The sequence below is a fragment of the Sapajus apella genome, unplaced genomic scaffold, assembly GCF_009761245.1.
Source record: "Sapajus apella isolate SASKATOON/1434 unplaced genomic scaffold, GSC_monkey_1.0 scaffold497, whole genome shotgun sequence".
NCBI classification, from domain to species: domain Eukaryota; kingdom Metazoa; phylum Chordata; class Mammalia; order Primates; family Cebidae; genus Sapajus; species Sapajus apella.
In genome coordinates, this window is record NW_022437427.1 from 18525 (window position 1) to 35664 (window position 17140).

At 41.4% G+C, this 17140-nt stretch overlaps 1 non-coding gene across 1 annotated transcript; it reads right to left on the bottom strand.

Annotated features, from left to right (window-relative positions):
- Positions 1-4983: 4983 nt before the first annotated feature.
- On the bottom strand, positions 4984-5058 carry TRNAN-GUU. Its single transcript has one exon. It is a non-coding gene; the product is annotated as a tRNA-Asn (tRNA).
- Positions 5059-17140: the final 12082 nt, after the last annotated feature.

Below are 17140 nucleotides of genomic sequence, written 5' to 3' on the forward strand. Positions count from 1 at the left end.
CTCCATCAATTCACTTATATTCCTTTCTATTTTGTCCATTCTCATTAGCATTTCGTCAAATCTTTTTTCAAGGTTCTTAGTTTCTTTGCATTTGTTTAGAACATGTTTTTTATGTTCACAGAAGTTTCTTACTACCCACCTTCTGAAGTCTGATTCTGTCATTTCATCACACTCATTCTCCCTCCAGCCTTGTTCCCTTGCTGGTGAGGAGTTGTGATCCCTTGTAGGAGGAGAGGTGTTCTGGTTCTGGTGTTTTCATCCTTTTTGCGCTGGTTTCTTCCCATCTTTAAGGATTTATCCACCTGTTGACTTTGTAGTTGCTGGCTTTCAGATTGGGTCTCAAATCTTTCAGATTGATGTTCTGTTTGTTGATGATGAGGTTTTTTCTGTTTCTTGGTTTTCCTTCTGACAGTCTGGCCCTTCTGCTGAAGGTCTGCTGAGGTTCACTCCAGGCCCTTATTGCCTGGGGTTCACCTGCTGCAGCTGCTGAACAGTAAGCGTTGTTACCAGTTTTCTTCTTCGAAGCATGAAGAAAAATTTGAATCACTTCCAAAGCTGTGCACCACTTAGGCAAATCAGTGACAAGTTAGTATTTTCAGTAACTGGCACTCACAGGCAAATGTGTAATGGATTAATCCCATATTATTTAAATGCTTCCAAAAAGCAGTAGGAAAATTGCCATTAGAGATAAACTGACAAATATAGCCAATAGGCAAGTATTTGACAATTCTGTCAACTTATTTTAAAAACTGAACTTATCAAAATTGCCATTCTCTAAGCCAGCGATCTGAGTTTCCATAGAGGATGGAGTGGAATGGAGGGACCTCTGTATAGATCTACCTTCTCGGGGAGTGGGATGGTTCAGCAATTACCAGAGTAACATATGAAGAAATAGGAGATTCCTACATGCTCCTGTGGATCCAGAAGAGACCATTAACAGGGCTGGAAGATTTCCAGCTCAGGTACCCATGAAGACCATATATTTGGTGAATCCATGCAATGATAGTTAGAATAAAAGCACATTTCTCTGAATATTATAAAGCCATTACTCATAAAAATTTTACAGACTTTTATCTAAAGAAATTTCCAGGAAAGTGTTAAGAACTAGTATTGCAATTAAGGTGTGGAGGATAGATGCAGGACCTGAGAGCTGGTCTGAGGAGCAATGACTTAATGCTGTTAGTGGGAATTCTCTTACTCACTGCGGGATGCAGAGGAGAATTCTGCTTCCTCAGGCTAAGGCTTCTGCTCATCTATTCCCTCCCTATCAAGTCCCTTCTTCTCTGAGGGCTGATGCATCCCAGCCTGCATTTGGAGCATTTTCTCATGAAGAGCTCTCTTACAGTCATCTTTGAGAGGAAGGACAGAGAAGAAAGTTGTCTATGTCTCCACAATGGCCAGGTTTTTCTCCAAAGCTACCAAAAGGAATTGAAAAAAAGTCATGGGTTACAGAAGTTGGATTATTACTGGGGATCGTGTAGGAGGGTGGAATTGCAAGAGCAGAGCCCACGAAGAAGTAAGGAGTGAGCCTACAATGTGCCCCCTTGAGGAGAACATCCTCAGCCACAAGGGCCCAGCCACCCACTGGGTTAAGGAGAGAAACAGCATGTACTGGGGACTGAGAGTGCTGCGATGAGGAGGAAAGGGAGGGTGCACAATGTTTTAGAAGAAAACACAGGCAAATGATTAAAAAAATGAATGAAAAGAAACGAGGTTTAAATTGAGCTAAGGGGTATTTTTGTTTCTTATAGTTGAGATAAGGAACCCAGGGAATGTCGCTTCAGAGGTCAGGAAGCATTTTAGCTTCCAAAAGTTTTGAGAGTCATGAAGGCAGGGACACACTTTGAGATGCCAGAGCTCAAATCCCATATCACTGGGACATCAACAACAGTGCTATGGGGAAGACTCGGGGTGCCAACTCTTGAGTCGAAATCACAGAATTAGAATGTGGAGGTAGGTACAGAAGCCTGGAAAGTCCCGAATTCTGATGGCCTGCCACACTCAATGCAAGGCTGCCTGTTTCACCCTGGAGGTCCCTATATCAGTGGAGGACATCCCCTCATCAGCCAGCTTTAATATTTGTATACACTTTTGCTTGTATTGCCAATCAATTTCTAACCACAGCAAAATAACCTAAGCACGCCTCTCCTTGAAAACATCCACATATTTTCTCAGCACATTTTATTTTCTTGAGGACAGTTTCAATAAAAACATTTCTTGTGGCTTTTCCTCAATAATTTTTTCTTTAACTTCTGGTGATTCTTACTGTTCCTTTTCAGGAACTCTCCAGGTTTTCACTTCCTATATTCTCACAAGAATATAGTGACCTAAACTGGAGTATAAACATCTAAGTATGACTAATAAATTTAGCATCATGCTGTTTTACCTTTAATACATAATAAATAATACATCCCAATGCAATACTTGCTTCCTTTCCCTTGCAGTAGCAATGTGTAGGGGTTTCATTTAATATAATGAAGTCCATTTTAACCTTCCAAACTCCCACCCACCCACTTTTGTTTGCACTCATGGGAAGGCTCAGTCTATATTTGCTTTGCCCACATTCCTAGGCTACAAACTTTTAGGCCTCCCCATTAGTAAGGCACCATTTTTTGGAGGGTACTGAATTTTTGTTTCTGTCTCCTTTGCACCCCTACCAATGAAAGCTGCTTTCAGCCACTCTCTGCTAGCCTCTCACCAACACAGAGCTGAATTTGCAAATACCTTGAGGGGAAAACCTTTACCAAGTGTTCAGTTCACGTCTCAATTCACTCTAGAATCTCGGCTTTTCAAGTCAGAATACCTGGAGAGTTCCACATGTCTACCACTCCCCACCCCCATGAGGTTACTTAAAGTGCTACTGTTTTCTCTAACTCTTAACCACTACCCTCTCCCCAGCTTCTCACCCTCTGGTCCCTTGCCAAGAACTAGCAAACGCCCTCAGGAGGAAAAAATTGTTTCATTTCAAGAGCTTCTCTCTCTCTCTCTCTTTCTCTCTCTCTGTTTCTCTCTTTCTCTCACTCACTCTCTCTCTCCACCCCATTTCTGTAGCAGGCCCTGTGGTTCCAAGCATTTGAAAGACTTCAAATAGAATTTCTTTAAACCAGATTTTATCTACTTCTTTTCAAAGGGAGTGCTGGTTTGCTACAAAATTCCATAGTAACTGAAAAAGGAAATCTACAAATTACAGGCAAATCAAATTTTCCTACGTTGATTTCTGAAGAAAACAAAAAAAGAGAAGAGGTCCCTGGTAGTTACATTCTTGCTTTATTCTTGTAATTCCTGGGTTAAGTTTGAATGGATATTAAAGGCTTTTGCTAGAATCATGTGCAAAAGACTGTCTATCATGAGCTAAACAATCATGTCTGTCCAAGGTCCAAGAACTTGATATAGTTGGATCCAGTCCCCTGATTCCCTAACAGAGATCTTGTAGCAGGATAGACTCCTGCTATAGGACTCTATGTCTGCACTTTGAGTAGGCCCTTCAAGTAACCAGTTTTTCAGACACCTGGCCATGAATGTGGGGAGAAGAGGTCAACCAAACCATTGAACACTCCTAATTTATTTTAGGGAATGTTGAAAGTTCTCACTGGTACAGTTAGAAAGGAAAACAAAGACATAATTGTTGTACTGGAGCGAGCATAGAAAGTCAACACCAAGACAAAAGTATGCCAAATTGCAGGGTCTTTATTGCCAGCAGCCACGGAGAACTCGCCTCTCTCCAACCTGTGGTCCCGAAAGAAGGGTGTTACGACCTTTATACCTGTAAATCAACTCGGCGGTCAGGGTGGGGGCAGAGGTGTATGGGAGGGGCTTCAGACATTCCAAGGGCCAGTGGATTCTGTAAATTACCTCTTGGGTGGAGATGAGGGTGAGGGGCTCCGAACATTAGGGCCAGGGGACTTTAGACATTCCGATTTTTACTTAAGTGGCTCACAGAAGTTAAGATAAGTGTTACTTTACACATGGTCTGGGTAGGGTGGAAATTACAGACCTTAATTACTTATTACAAGACACAGGGGCCAAGATGGCATGGGTATGGACTGCCTGCCGGTCACATTAGGGGTTACAGAGAACAGTTTCAACAGAAAGCTGAGGTATGGTTAAGGTATGCAGTTTTATGGGGTGTTTACCATGTCACATTATAATAGTAATAATAGTAATAACTGATTAAAGAGCATTATTCCATGACTGGCATGGTTCCTAAGTGCTTTACTGTGGAGTAACTTATTTCATCCACATAACAACCCTGTAAGATAGTGGGTTTTTGTAGTTGTTGTTGTTGTGGTTTTCTTGTTTTTTGTTGTTTTTTGAGACGGAGTCTTACTTTGTCACCCAGGCTGTAGGGCAGTGGCATGATGTTGGCTAACTGCAACCTCTGCCTCCCAGGTTCAAGCCTCCTGAATACCTGGATCACAGGTGCCTGTCACCACACCCAGCTAATTATTGCATTCTTAGTAGAGACAGGGTTTCACCATGTTGGCCAGGCTGGTCTCAAACTCCTGACCTCAGGTGATCTGCCAGCCATGGCCTACCAAAGTGCTGAGACAGGCTGAGACACTGTGCGCAGCTGATAGTGTTTATTATTATAATCCCTTGATGCAGATGAGAACATTGTACTCATTCTACTGATAACATTATTGATTGAGCAATTATTAAATCTAGGCACATCCTGCAAATAAGGTATTATTACCATCCTCATATTACAGTTGAAAAAAATATTGAGGTACAAAAAGCTTGTAAGTAGCCCAAGGGCACAGACAAAAAGAAACAAGATTTCACCCAGAACACCTCCCTGCACAGGTCACAAAAAATCTCTCTTGTTCCCTTGTCAAAAAACTTCTGTACTTTCCAACTACATTTCTTCCCAGCACAAACTTCTGGGAGAATGAGAAGCAGCCGCTACATGACAGGAGGGGAAGGGAGGTATTGCCTTCAAGGGAGCTGACCACCCTGGGAATTATAAAAGGTCAATAACAATGATGCCCCTGGGTGGGCTCAAACCACCAACCTTTCTGGTTAACAGCCAAACGCGCTAACCAATTGCACCACAGAGACACAGAAAGAAATATTCCTTCATTCTAAAAGAGAGTAAGCTGTCACTAAATGCTAGCTAACAGAGTTGTCCTTCTGCAAATGACTGAGTAATCTCCAATGCCTCGGATAGCCAGAGCAGTCAGAGGGACAAAACCTGTGTCTTGTCTGTCAAGTTTGAAACCTGTGCATTTGGTGATTCTGAAACACCCCGTTCCCTGCTTTGCCCCCTCACCTGCCTCAGAAGCCAGAGTCTCTGGAGATGCCAGGATTGCAACTCCTGTTAAAGCAACTTGGGCCCCAGGGAAGCTGACTGCCCAGGGTGCTCAATGAGGACGTGTTGAATTAATAATACATTTGAGAGGCTGAGTACACAATCGGACAATGGCCTGACTGTATTATAAAAAGAGAACTTTAATCTAAAAACTGGGGCCACCTGCCCAGGAAATCAACCTCCTTATGTACAAATAAACAACCAGGGAAGCCAGCCTGCTATTATACAAGTCAGACATGCTGGTAGCCAGACGGTTTAACAAGCAATAGTCTGTAACAATCCTCTGGAAAGGGCCTGAGCTTGGTTAGTAATTGACACTTTCCCTAATTTATGTTCCCACTTGCAAAGTAGGACCCATCAGTGAAAGCCAAATATGCACCCCTAACCAAGCACACAGGATGCCCCGCTTCTGGTTCACCCCTGGGCAGCTTCCCCACGCCAACAGCCTCCAATCAGGGCACACCTGAAGCCTTCCCTGTCCTCAGCTGTAAAGCCCTCCCACTCCTCTGCCTGCCTGCAAAGCTTTCTCAAAATGTAAGTACTGGTGGCTGATGCCCTTATGTCAGAATAAATAACCATTGCATTTTTTATTTGGTTAGCCTTCATTTCCACACTCTGTCATCTTTAAGCTTTTAGTCCTTTGAACAATTCTGAGAGTGGAAAATAAATGAAAGGTTTTTTCAAAGGGGGGAGTTCTTTTTTAAAAGTCTTTCTTCTGGTCCCATGGGGTAGGCAACAAAGGGGTGTGGAGTGCACCATCTGCGCTACTGCAGCTCCTGGCTCTCAACAGAACGGAGATCTGAGGGGTCTGTGGGGTCAGCAGGCAACAGCAGGAAAGGGGCAGAGACCAAAGGAGCCATGAAGAGAGGAACGGCACATAGGGACAATGAGATCTCTCGGGAGACTTATGGGGAGGCAAAATCTGGTTGTGAGAGATGCGAATGGTTTTTGTCATGCATTTGAATGGAAAAAAAATAGAAAAGAACTTGAAAGAGAAAAAAAATGCAAGAACTTCTAGCTATACAAGAATGAAATGGGAAAATATTGTGGATATTTTTGCATCAAAAATATTAAAAGCAGCCCAGTGGCCACCCCAGACTATCATGCGCCATGGTGGTATAATAGCGTTCTTCATTGTGGCCGACTCATCCGTGGCTGGAATTGGAGCCAGAGCAGCATCTGGCTCCTTTCCTGGCAAGATTTGGTATATGTTACAGTTTCACTTTTTAAATTCCCTACCAACTGCACCCAGGAGCTGTGGTCAGAGAGCAAGGTTTACTGTGTCTCCCTGTGAGGCACTCAGGACTACAGAAGGAAACCCCAACAGTGCATTAACCTAGGGCAGAGTCTTTGGAGAAGGTTAGAAGGGGCTGTGTATCTGCGCACGTGCAGGAACCATCGCAAATGGTAAAGCTCCGACTCTCCAGGAGCCTTGTCTGTGGCTTAGCTGATGTAATGGTGTGGTAATAACCATTTTTCTGGTTTAGATATTTCAAAGGGCAGTAAGTCCATTTTAGATGCAATGACAATGAGTTTTGTATAAGTTCTCATTCAACAGGGTATTTTACAATAAAATCTGATCATATAAAACCCAATCAATATAATATAACCTAAACTGGATGCCATCTTTCTCCTCCCCTACCCCATATTTTGGCAGGTGGGGGGAGCACTGACAGTACATTATTGATGTATAATTTCACATAGAGTAAAACACACAAGCCGTAAGGGCATAGAAATGTAACTATCACCTAGATCAAGTTATAGAAAATTTCCATTAGCCCAGAAAGGTTAGTAGCCTGCTTTAGATTCCCACTGACCTTCTTTCACTTAGGCAAACCATTCTGATTTCTATGTTGACAGATGAATGTTGACTGTTTCTGAAATTCACATAAACGAATATACTTTTCTATGTCTGGCTTCTACTTTCATGCAGCATAATGTTTTTGAAATGCATCCATGTTTTGAGTGTACTATTTTGGTGTTATGGATGACTGCTATTTCTATGTGGATGCTTGGGTTATTTCCAATTCTAGCTCTCATGAACAAAGCTGCTATATTCGAGTGCAATTCTTTTTGTAGACATGTACACTCATTTTTCTTGAGTTTATACTTTGAAGTGGAGTTGCTAGGTCATGGAGTAGGTCTAAATTTAACTTTATTATTGACTGCCAAACAGTTTTCCAGAATGGTTGTGCTATTTTACCTTCTCACCAGCAATGAGAGTATAGTTACTCCACATTCTTGTCAGTACATCTTGTCTTTCAAATTTTGAACTGTTAAAATACCTTAAACCAAGTTTAAGGTAAAATACATTTTACTGTTCGAGCTGTTAAAATACCTTAAACCAAGTAGCTTACAAACAACAGAAATTTATTTTTCACAGTTCTGGAGGCTGGAAAGTCTAAGTTCAAGGCGCCAGCAGATTCTGTGTCTGATGAGGGCTCACTTTCTGGTTCATAGGCCGTGCCTTCTCCATGTGTCCTCACGTGGTGGAAGGGCAAACAGGCTCCCTTCAGCCGCTTTTATAGAGATACTAATCCTATGCACGCAGGCAGAGTCCTCATGATCTGATCACCTTCCAATGGCCTAAACCTCCTGTTATCACCAACTCGGGGATTAAGAGTTCAACAAATAAATTTGGTGACACACAAATATTCAGACCATAGCAGTGCATAAACGTATCTCATCACTGAGGTCTTAATTTGTGTTTCCCTAACAAGTAATGATTTTGAACATTTTCTCTTATGTCTTTTGGCCATTTAGAAATTTTGTATGTGTGAAGAAAGCCTATTCTAGTATTTTGCTCACTTTTAAGTAGTGTGGCTTTCATTACTGATTTCAAAAATTTCTCTTTAAATATTTGATATCTGAGTCATTTTTCTTTTTATTATTTATTTATTTAATTATTTTCTTCCCCATTTATTTTATTGCATTTTAGGTTTTGGGGTACATGTGAAGAACATGCAAGATTGTTGCATAGGTACACACATGGCAGTGTGATTTGCTGCCTTCCTCCCCATCACCTACATCTGGCATCTCTCCCCTTGCTATCTCTCCCCAGCTCCCCACCCCCCACCGTCCCTCCCCTATTTCCCCCCAGCTGACCCCAGTGTGTAGTGCTCCCCTCCCTGTGTCCGTGTGTTCTCATTGTTCAACACCCGCCTATGAGTGAGAACATGCGGTGTTTGATCTTCTGCTCTTGTGTCAGTTTGCTGAGAATGATGGTTTCCAGGTTCATCCATGTCCCTACAAAGGACCCAAGCTCATCGATTTTGATGGCTGCATAATATTCCATGGTGCATATGTGCCACATTTTCCCTATCCAGTCTATTGTATATGGGCATTTGGGTTGGTTCCAGGTCTTTGCTATTGAAAACAGTGCTGCAATGAACATTGGTGTGCACGTGTCCTTATAGTAGAACGATTTGTAACCCTTTGGATATACACCCAGTAATGGGATTGCTGGGTCAAATGGAATTTCTATTTCTAGGTCCTTGAGGAATCGCCACACTGTCTTCCACAATGGTTGAACTAATTTACACTCCCACCAACAGTGCAAAACTGTTCGTTTTTCAAGAATGGTTGTGCTGTTTTACCTTCTCGCTAGCAATGAAAGTATAGTTACTCCACATTCTTGTCAGTACATCTTGTCTTTCAAATTTTGAGCTGTTAAAATAAACCGGGTTTAAGGTAAAATACATTTTACTGTTTGAGCTGTTAAAATACCTTAAACTGAGTAGCTTACAAATAACAGAAATTTATTTCTCACAGTTCTGGAGGCTGGGAAGTCCAAGTTCAAGGTGCCAGCCACTTCTGTGTCTGCTGAGGGCTCACTCTCTGGTTCATAGGCCGTGCCTTCTCCATGTGTCCTCACATGGTGGAAGGACAAACAAGCTCCCTCCAGCCTCTTTTATAGAGATACTAATCCTATGCATGCAGGAAGAGTCCTCATGATCTGATCACTTTCCATGGGCCTACACCTCCTATTGTCACCAACTTGGGGATTAGGACTTCAACAAATAAATTTAGTGGGGGAAAGGCAGACAAAGAAGCGTTCAGACCATAGCAGTGCACAAAGGTGTCTCATCACTGAGGTTTTAATTTATCATAACAAGTAATGATTTTGAACATTTTCACTTATGTCTTTTGGCCATTTAAAAATTTTATATGTATGAAGAAAGCCTATTCTAGCTTTTTGCTCACTTTTAAAAAATGTAGCTTTTATTATTGATTTCTAAAATTTCTCTTTAAATATTCGATATCTGAGTCATTTTTCAAATAAGCATACTGCAAATATCTACTCACAGTCTATGGCTTGCCTTCTTTCTTATGGTAATTTTTTGATCAGCAGCAGTTTTTAATTTTGATGAAGTCCAATTTTCTTTTTTTTTTAATTTTGTGACCTCTAAGGCATCTTTCCTACCCCAAATTATGAATATATTTTCCTACATTTTCTTCCAAAAATGTGTGTTTATATTTGTAATTCTATAATTCTTCTCAATTTCATCTCTTGATCTCAGCACAATGCTTAACCGCTATAAAATCTGCAGTCTGCAGACCAACAGTCCAATCGCCCAGAAACTTGCATAACCCTTCATGTAACAACATTTAGAGTAGCTTCCTGTTGTGCTCTTTGACAATCCTTGTGCTCCCACTCCTCACTCACTCCCTCTCTTGCTTTCTCCCTTCTTCTCTCTCCTCTTCTCAACCTCACAAGAGAAAACCAGAAAGATCTAAAACTAAGGAGAAGAAATACCTGGTCTAATCTGTGCTCAAGATATTAGAGCACAAGAGGAAGAAAGACTGAGTCTGATCTGTGCTCAAAACACACCTGTATTCTGGTTTGTAAATCTGGTTCTGCTCCTGTGTGACCTTGGATAAATAAGCTTTATGTGCCTCAATTCTTTCTTCTGTAAAATGGGGCTAATAAGAGTAGTCTTAGGACAAGCATGGTGGCTTATGCTTGTACTCATAGCACTTTGGTATGCTGAAGCATGTAGATCACTTGAGGTCAGGAGTTCAAGATCAACCTGGGCAACATGGTGAAACTCTGTACAACTAAAAGTACAAAATTTATGGGAGGCTGAGGCAGGAAAATTGCTTGAACCCGGGAGGCGGAGGTGGCAGTGAGCTGAGATTGTGCCACTGCACTCCAGCCTAGTGTCTGGCAATGGAGCAGGCATCTGTCTCAAAAAAAAAAAACAAAATTCAGCTTGGCATGGTGGTGGGCATCTGTAATCTCAGCTACTCAGGAAGCTGAGACAGGTGAATTTGTTGAATCCAGGAGTCGGAGGTTGGAGTAAGCTGAGATCACACCACTGCACTCCAGCCTGGGGGACAGAGCAAGACTCCACCTCAAAAAAAAGTAGTCTACTTCACTTTGCCATTCTTACTTTTGTCTGGATTTGGTTGACAATTAATAATCAATCAGAATCATCCTCCTCACTGTCATTTTCCTCTGCATTATTTTTTAAAGCAACTGTGCTGATGTGAGGTTTTGCATCTTACATTAAATTAGTTTTGCTTCTTCTAAGAATTCCTGTAGATGGGCTGAGGAAGTATGCACAGTGTTGCATGCAGTTCTTTATGCATAATGTCTCTGAGTTTTATTCATTTTGCTGAGTATGTCAGATGTTCTTTCCTTTGTATTGCTGAGTAGTATTCCATTGAACAAACATACCACAATTTATTTACCAGTGTCCTGATAATAGACACTTGGTTTGTTTGTAGTTTTGTCTATTGTGAATAAAGCTGCTATGAATATTTTGTTATAATTTCTGTGTGTGTGTGTGTGTACATATGTTTTAAAGTCTCTTGGCAAAATATCTAAGTGAAGAATTGCTAGAAAAAAAGAATGGTTATGTTGAAATGTAAAGGAGGCTGTCAAACCAAAGTGATTATAATGTAGCATTTTTCATTCCCACTAAAAATGTGTGAGTTTTGGTGTTCCATACCATCACCAAGATTTGGTGTTTTATTTTTTCTTCTTTTCCCCATTTATTTATTTTATTGCATTTTAGGTTTTGGGGTATATGTGAAGAACATGCAAGATTGTTGCATAGGTACACAAGTGGCAGTGTGATTTGTTGCCTTCCTCCCCATCACATACACCTGGCATCTCTCCCCTTGCTGTCTCGCCCCAGCTCCCCAACCCCCACCATCCCTCCCTTATTTCCCCCCAACTGAACCCAGTGTGTAGTGCTCCCCTCACTGTGTCCATGTGTTCTCATTGTTCAACACCCACCTATGAGTGAGAACATGCAGTGTTTGATCTTCTGCTCTTCTGTCAGTTTGCTGAGAATGATGGTTTCCAGGTTCATGAATGTCCCCACAAAGGAGACAGACTCATCGTTTTTGATGACTGCATAAGATTCCATGGTGTATATGCGCCACATTTTCCCTGTCCAGTCTATCATTGATGGCCAATAGTGGTGGCTCCAGGTCTTTGCTATTGTAAACAGTGCTGCAGTGAACATACGTGTGCACATGTCTTTATAGTAGAATGATTTATAATCCTTTGGATATATACCCAGTAGTGGGATTGCTGGGTCAAGTGGAATTTCTATTTCTAGGTCCTTGAGGAATCGCCACACTGTCTTCCACAATGGTTGAACTAATTTACACTCCCACCAACAGTGCAAAAGTGTTCCTATTTCTTCACATCCTCTCCAGCATCTGTTGTCTCCAGATATTTTAATGATCGCCATTCTAACTGGTGTGACATGGTATCTCAATGTTGTTTTTATTTGCATTTCTCTGATGACCAGTGATGAGCATTTTTTTGGTATGTATGTTGGCCTCATGTATGTCTTCTTTTATAAAGTGTCTGTTCATATCCTTTGCCCACTTGTGAATGGGCTTGTTAGTTTTTTTCTTGTAAATCTGTGGTAGTTCTTTGTAAATTCTGGATATCAGCCCTTTGTTAAATGGGTAAGCTGCAAAATTTTTTTCCCATTCTGTTGGTTGCTGATTCACTCTAATGACTGTTTCTTTTGCTGTGCAGAAGCTGTGGAGTTTGATTAGATCCCATTCGTCTTTCTTGCTTTTGCTGTCAAGGCTTTTGGTGTTTTGGTCATGAAGTCCTTTCCTACACCTATGTCCTGAATGGTTTTGCCTAGATTTTCTTCTAGGGTTTTTATGGTGTTAGGTCTTATGTTTAAGTCTTTAATCCATCTGGAGTTAATTTTAGTGTAAGGTGTCAGGAAGGGATCTAGTTTCTGCTTTCTGCACATGACTAGCCAGCTTTCCCAACACCATTTATTGAACAGGGAATCCTTTCCCCATTGCTTGTTTTTGTCTGGTTTGTCAAAGATCAGATGGTTGTAGATATGTTGTGTTGCCTCCAAGACCTCTGTTCTGTTCCATTGGTCTATATCTCTGTTTTGGTACCAGTACCATGCTGTTTTGACTACTGTAGCTTTGTAGTATAGTTTGAAGTCCGGTAGTGTGATGCATCCCGCTTTGTTCTTTTTGCTTAGAATTGACTTGGCTATGCGGACTTTCTTTTGGTTCCATATGAAGTTTAAGGTGGTTATTTCCAGCTCTGGAAAGAAGGTCATTGGTAGCTGGATGGGGATAGCATTGAATCTGTAAATTACTTTCAGCAGTATGGCCATTTTCACGATATTGATTCTTCCTAACCATGAACATGGAATGTTTCTCCATCTGTTTGTGTCCTCTCTTATTTCGGCGAGCAGTGGCCTGTAGTTCTCCTTGAAGAGGTCCTTTACGTTCCTTGTTAGTCGTATTCCCAGGTATTTTATTCTCTTTGTGGCAATTGTGAATGGAAGTTTGTTCTTGATTTGGCTCTCTTTAAGTCTGTTATTGGTGTATAGGAATGCATGTGATTTTTACACATTGATTTTGTATCCTGAGACTTTGCTGAAGTTGCTTATCAGTTTCAGGAAATTTGGGGCAGATGATGGGGTATTCTAGATATACAATCATGTCGTCTGCAAATAGAGACAATTTGACTTCCTCTTTTCCTATTTAAATGCCCTTTATTTCTTTTTCTTGCCTGATTGCTCTGGCTAGAACTTCTAATACTATATTGAATAGCAGTGGTGAGAGAGGGCAACCTTGTCTCGTGCCACATTTCAAGGGGAATGCTTCCAGTTTTTGCTCATTCAGTATGATATTGGCTGTTGGTTTGTCATAAATAGCTTTTAATATTTTGAGGTACGTTCCATCAATGCCTAGCTTATTGATGGTTTTTAGCCTAAAGGGCTGCTGAATTTTGTCCAAGGCCTTCTCTGCATCAATTGAGATAATCATGTGGTTTTTGTCTTTGGTTCTGTTTATGTGGTGTATTACGTTTATAGACTTGTGTATGTTGAACCAGCCTTGCATCCCCGGGATAAAGCCTACTTGATCATGGCGGATAAGCTTTTTGATATGCTGTTGCAATCGGCTTGTCAGTATTTTATTGAAGATTTTTGCATCTATGTTCATCATGGATATTGGCCTGAAGTTTTCTTTTCTTGTTGAGCCTCTGCCGGGTTTTGGAATCAGGATGATGTTGGTGTCCTAAAATGATTTGGGAAGAATTACCCCTTTTTGTTTTGTTTGGAATCGTTTCAGAAGGAATGTTACCAGCTCCTCTTTGTGTGTCTGGTAGAATTTGGCTGTGAACCCGTCTGGATCTGGGCTTTTTTTGGGTGGTAAGCTCTTAATTGCTGCTTCAACTTCAGACCTTGTTATGGGTCTGTTCAGGGTTTCGGCTTCTTCCTGGTTTAGCCTTGGGAGGAGACAAGTGTCCAGGAATTTATCCATTTCTTCCATGTTTATTAGTTTGTGTGCATAGAGTTGTTTGTAATAATCTCTGATGATGGTTTGAATTTCTGTGGAATCTGCGGTGACATCCGCTTTATCATTTTTTATTGCATCAATATGGTTATTCTCTCTTTTCTTTTTTATTAATCTGCCTAGTGGTCTGTCTATTTTGTTGATCTTTTCAGCTCCTGGATTTATTGATTTTTTGAAGGGTTTTTGTGTCTCTATCTCCTTCAGTTCTGCTCTCATCTTAGCTATTTCTTGTCTTCTGCTAGACTTTGAGGTTTTTTGATCTTGCTCCTCTAGCTCTTTCAGTTTTGACGGTAGGGTGTCAATTTTTGATCTCTCCTTGCTTCTCATATGGGCACTTATTGCTATATATTTTCCTCTAGAGACTGCTTTAAATGTGTCCCAGAGATTCTGGTATGTTGTGTCTTCATTCTCGTTGGTTTTGAAGAACATCTTTATTTCTGTCTTCATTTCATTGTTTATCCAGTCCACATTCAAGAGCAAGTTGTTCAGTTTCCATGAAGCTGTGCGGTTCTGGGTTAGTTTTGAATTCTGAGTTCTAACTTGATTGCACTGTGGTCTGAGAGACTGTTTTTTACAATTTCCGTTCTTTTGCATTTGCTGAGGAGTGATTTACTCCCAATTATGTGGTGAATTTTAGAGTAGGTGTGATGTGGTGCTGAGAAGTATGTCTATTCTGTGGATTTGGGGTGGAGGGTTCTGTAAATGTCTCTTAGGTTTGCTTGGTCCAGTTCTGTGTTCAAGTCCTGGATATCCTTGTTAATTTTGTGTCTGATTACTATGCCTAATATTGACAATGGGGTGTTAAAGTCTCCCACTATTATTGCGTGAGAGTCTAAGTCTCTTTGTAAGTCTTTAAGAACTTGCCTTATGTATCTGGGTGCTCCTGTATTGGGTTCGTATATATTTAGGATCGTTAGCTCTTCTTGTTGCATTGATCCTTTTACCATTTAGTAATGTCCTTCTTTGTCTCTTTTGATCTTTGTTGCTTTAAAGTCTAATTTATCAGATATGAGAGTTGCAACTCCGGTTTTTTTTGCTCTCCATTTGCTTGGTAACTCTTCCTCCATCCCTTTATTTTGAGCATTTGTGTATCCTTCCATGTGACACGGGTTTCCTGGATACAGCAGACCGATGGGTTTTGTCTTTTTATCCAATTTTCCAGTCTGTGTCTTTTGATTGGGGCATTTAGTCCATTTACATTTAGGGTTAATATTGTTATGTGTGAATTTGATACTGCCATTTTGGTGCTAGTTGGCTGTATTGCCCATTAGTTGATGCAGATTCTTCATTGTGTTGATTCTCTTTACCATTTGGCATGTTTTTGGAGTCCCTGGCACTGGCTGTTCCTTTCTATGTGTAGAGCCTCTTTCAGAAGCTCTTTTAAAGCTGGCCTGGTGGTGATGAAATCTCTGAGTACTTGCATGTTCACAAAGGATTTTATTTTTGAAGGTTAGTTTGGATAGGAGATTCTGGGTTGAAAGTTCTTGTCTTTCAGGATGTTGAATATTGGCCCCCACTCTCTTCTGGCTTGTAGGGTTTCTGCTAAGAGATGTGCTGTGAGTCTGATTGGCTTCTCTTTGTGGGTAACCCGACCTTTCTCTCTGGCTGCCCTTAGTATTTTCTCCTTCATTTCCATCCTGGTGAATCTGACGATTATGTGCCTTGGGGTTGCTCTCCTTGATGTATAATATGCTAAAGAGTATTTTCCTGCTTGGATTCATTCTCTTCATCACATTCAGGTCCGCCTATCAAACCTAGATTAGGTCTTTTCACATTGTCCCACATTTCTTGGAGACTTTGTTCATTCCTTTTTACCCTTTTTTCTCTATTTTTGCCTTCCCGTTTTATTTCATTGAGTTGATCTTCAACCTTTGATATCCTTTTTTCTGCTTGGTCAATTCGGCTGTTGATACTTGTGCTTGCTTCGTGAAGTTCTCGCGTTGTATTTTTCAGATCCATCAAGTCATTTATCTTCCTTTCTGTTTTGTCCATTCTTGTTAGCATTTTGTCAAATCTTTTTTCAAGGTTCTTAGATTCTTTGCATTGGGTTAGAACATGTTCTTTTAATTCACAGAAGTTTCTTACTACTCACTTTCTGAAGTCTGTTTCTGTCATTTCATCACACTCGTTCTCCATCTAACCTTGTTCCCTTGCTGGTGAGGAGTTGTGATCTCTTTTCAGAGGAGAGGTGTTCTGGTTTTGGGTGTTTTCATCCTTTTTGCGCTGGTTTCTTCCCTTCTTTATGGATTTATCCACCTGTCGTCTTTGTAGTTGCTGGCTTTCAGATTGGGTCTCTGAGTGGATGCTCTGTTTGTTGATGATGAGGTCATTTCTGTTTCTTGGTTTTCACTCTGACAGTCTGGCCCCTCTGCTTTAGGTCTGCTGAGATCCCCTCTGGCCCTGCTTGCCTGAGGATCACCTGCAACAGCTGCTGAACAGTAAGGGTTTTTACCTGTTTTCTTCTTTTGCTATCTTTGTCCCAGGACGATACCTGCCAAGTGTCAATCTGATCTCTCCTTTATGAGTTGGCTCTTTGGATATACAGCGGTCAGGGAGCTGCTTTAGGAGATGGTCTCTTCTTTATAGAAGCTCAAATGCTGAACTGTGAGCTCCGTTGTTCATTCACAGCTGCTGGGCAGGTACGTTTACGTCTGCTGCAGCAGAACTCATAAACCACTTTTTCTTCCCAGGTGCTCTGTCCCAGGGGTTTAGGGCTTTATGAGTTTCTGTTATGCTGCTGCCTTCTTTGTGTTTTTCCTTAAGAGCTGCCCTGCCGAGAAAGGAGGCAGCCCAGTCACTGTCTGCCTGTAGAGGCTTTGCTGAGCTGCTGTGGGCTCCACCCAGCCTTGGAGTGAACTTCCCTGCAGTCCTGTTTATATGGGTGTAGTTGGAACTACCTCGGATATGGTGGCCTGCCTCTTTTAAGGCGGAGCCTGTCTGCATTCGCAGGATGCCTTGGCAATGGTGGGCTGTGCAGCAATGCGTGTTGCCTTCGCAATGGCGGGCTGCCTCAGCATTGGCTGACTA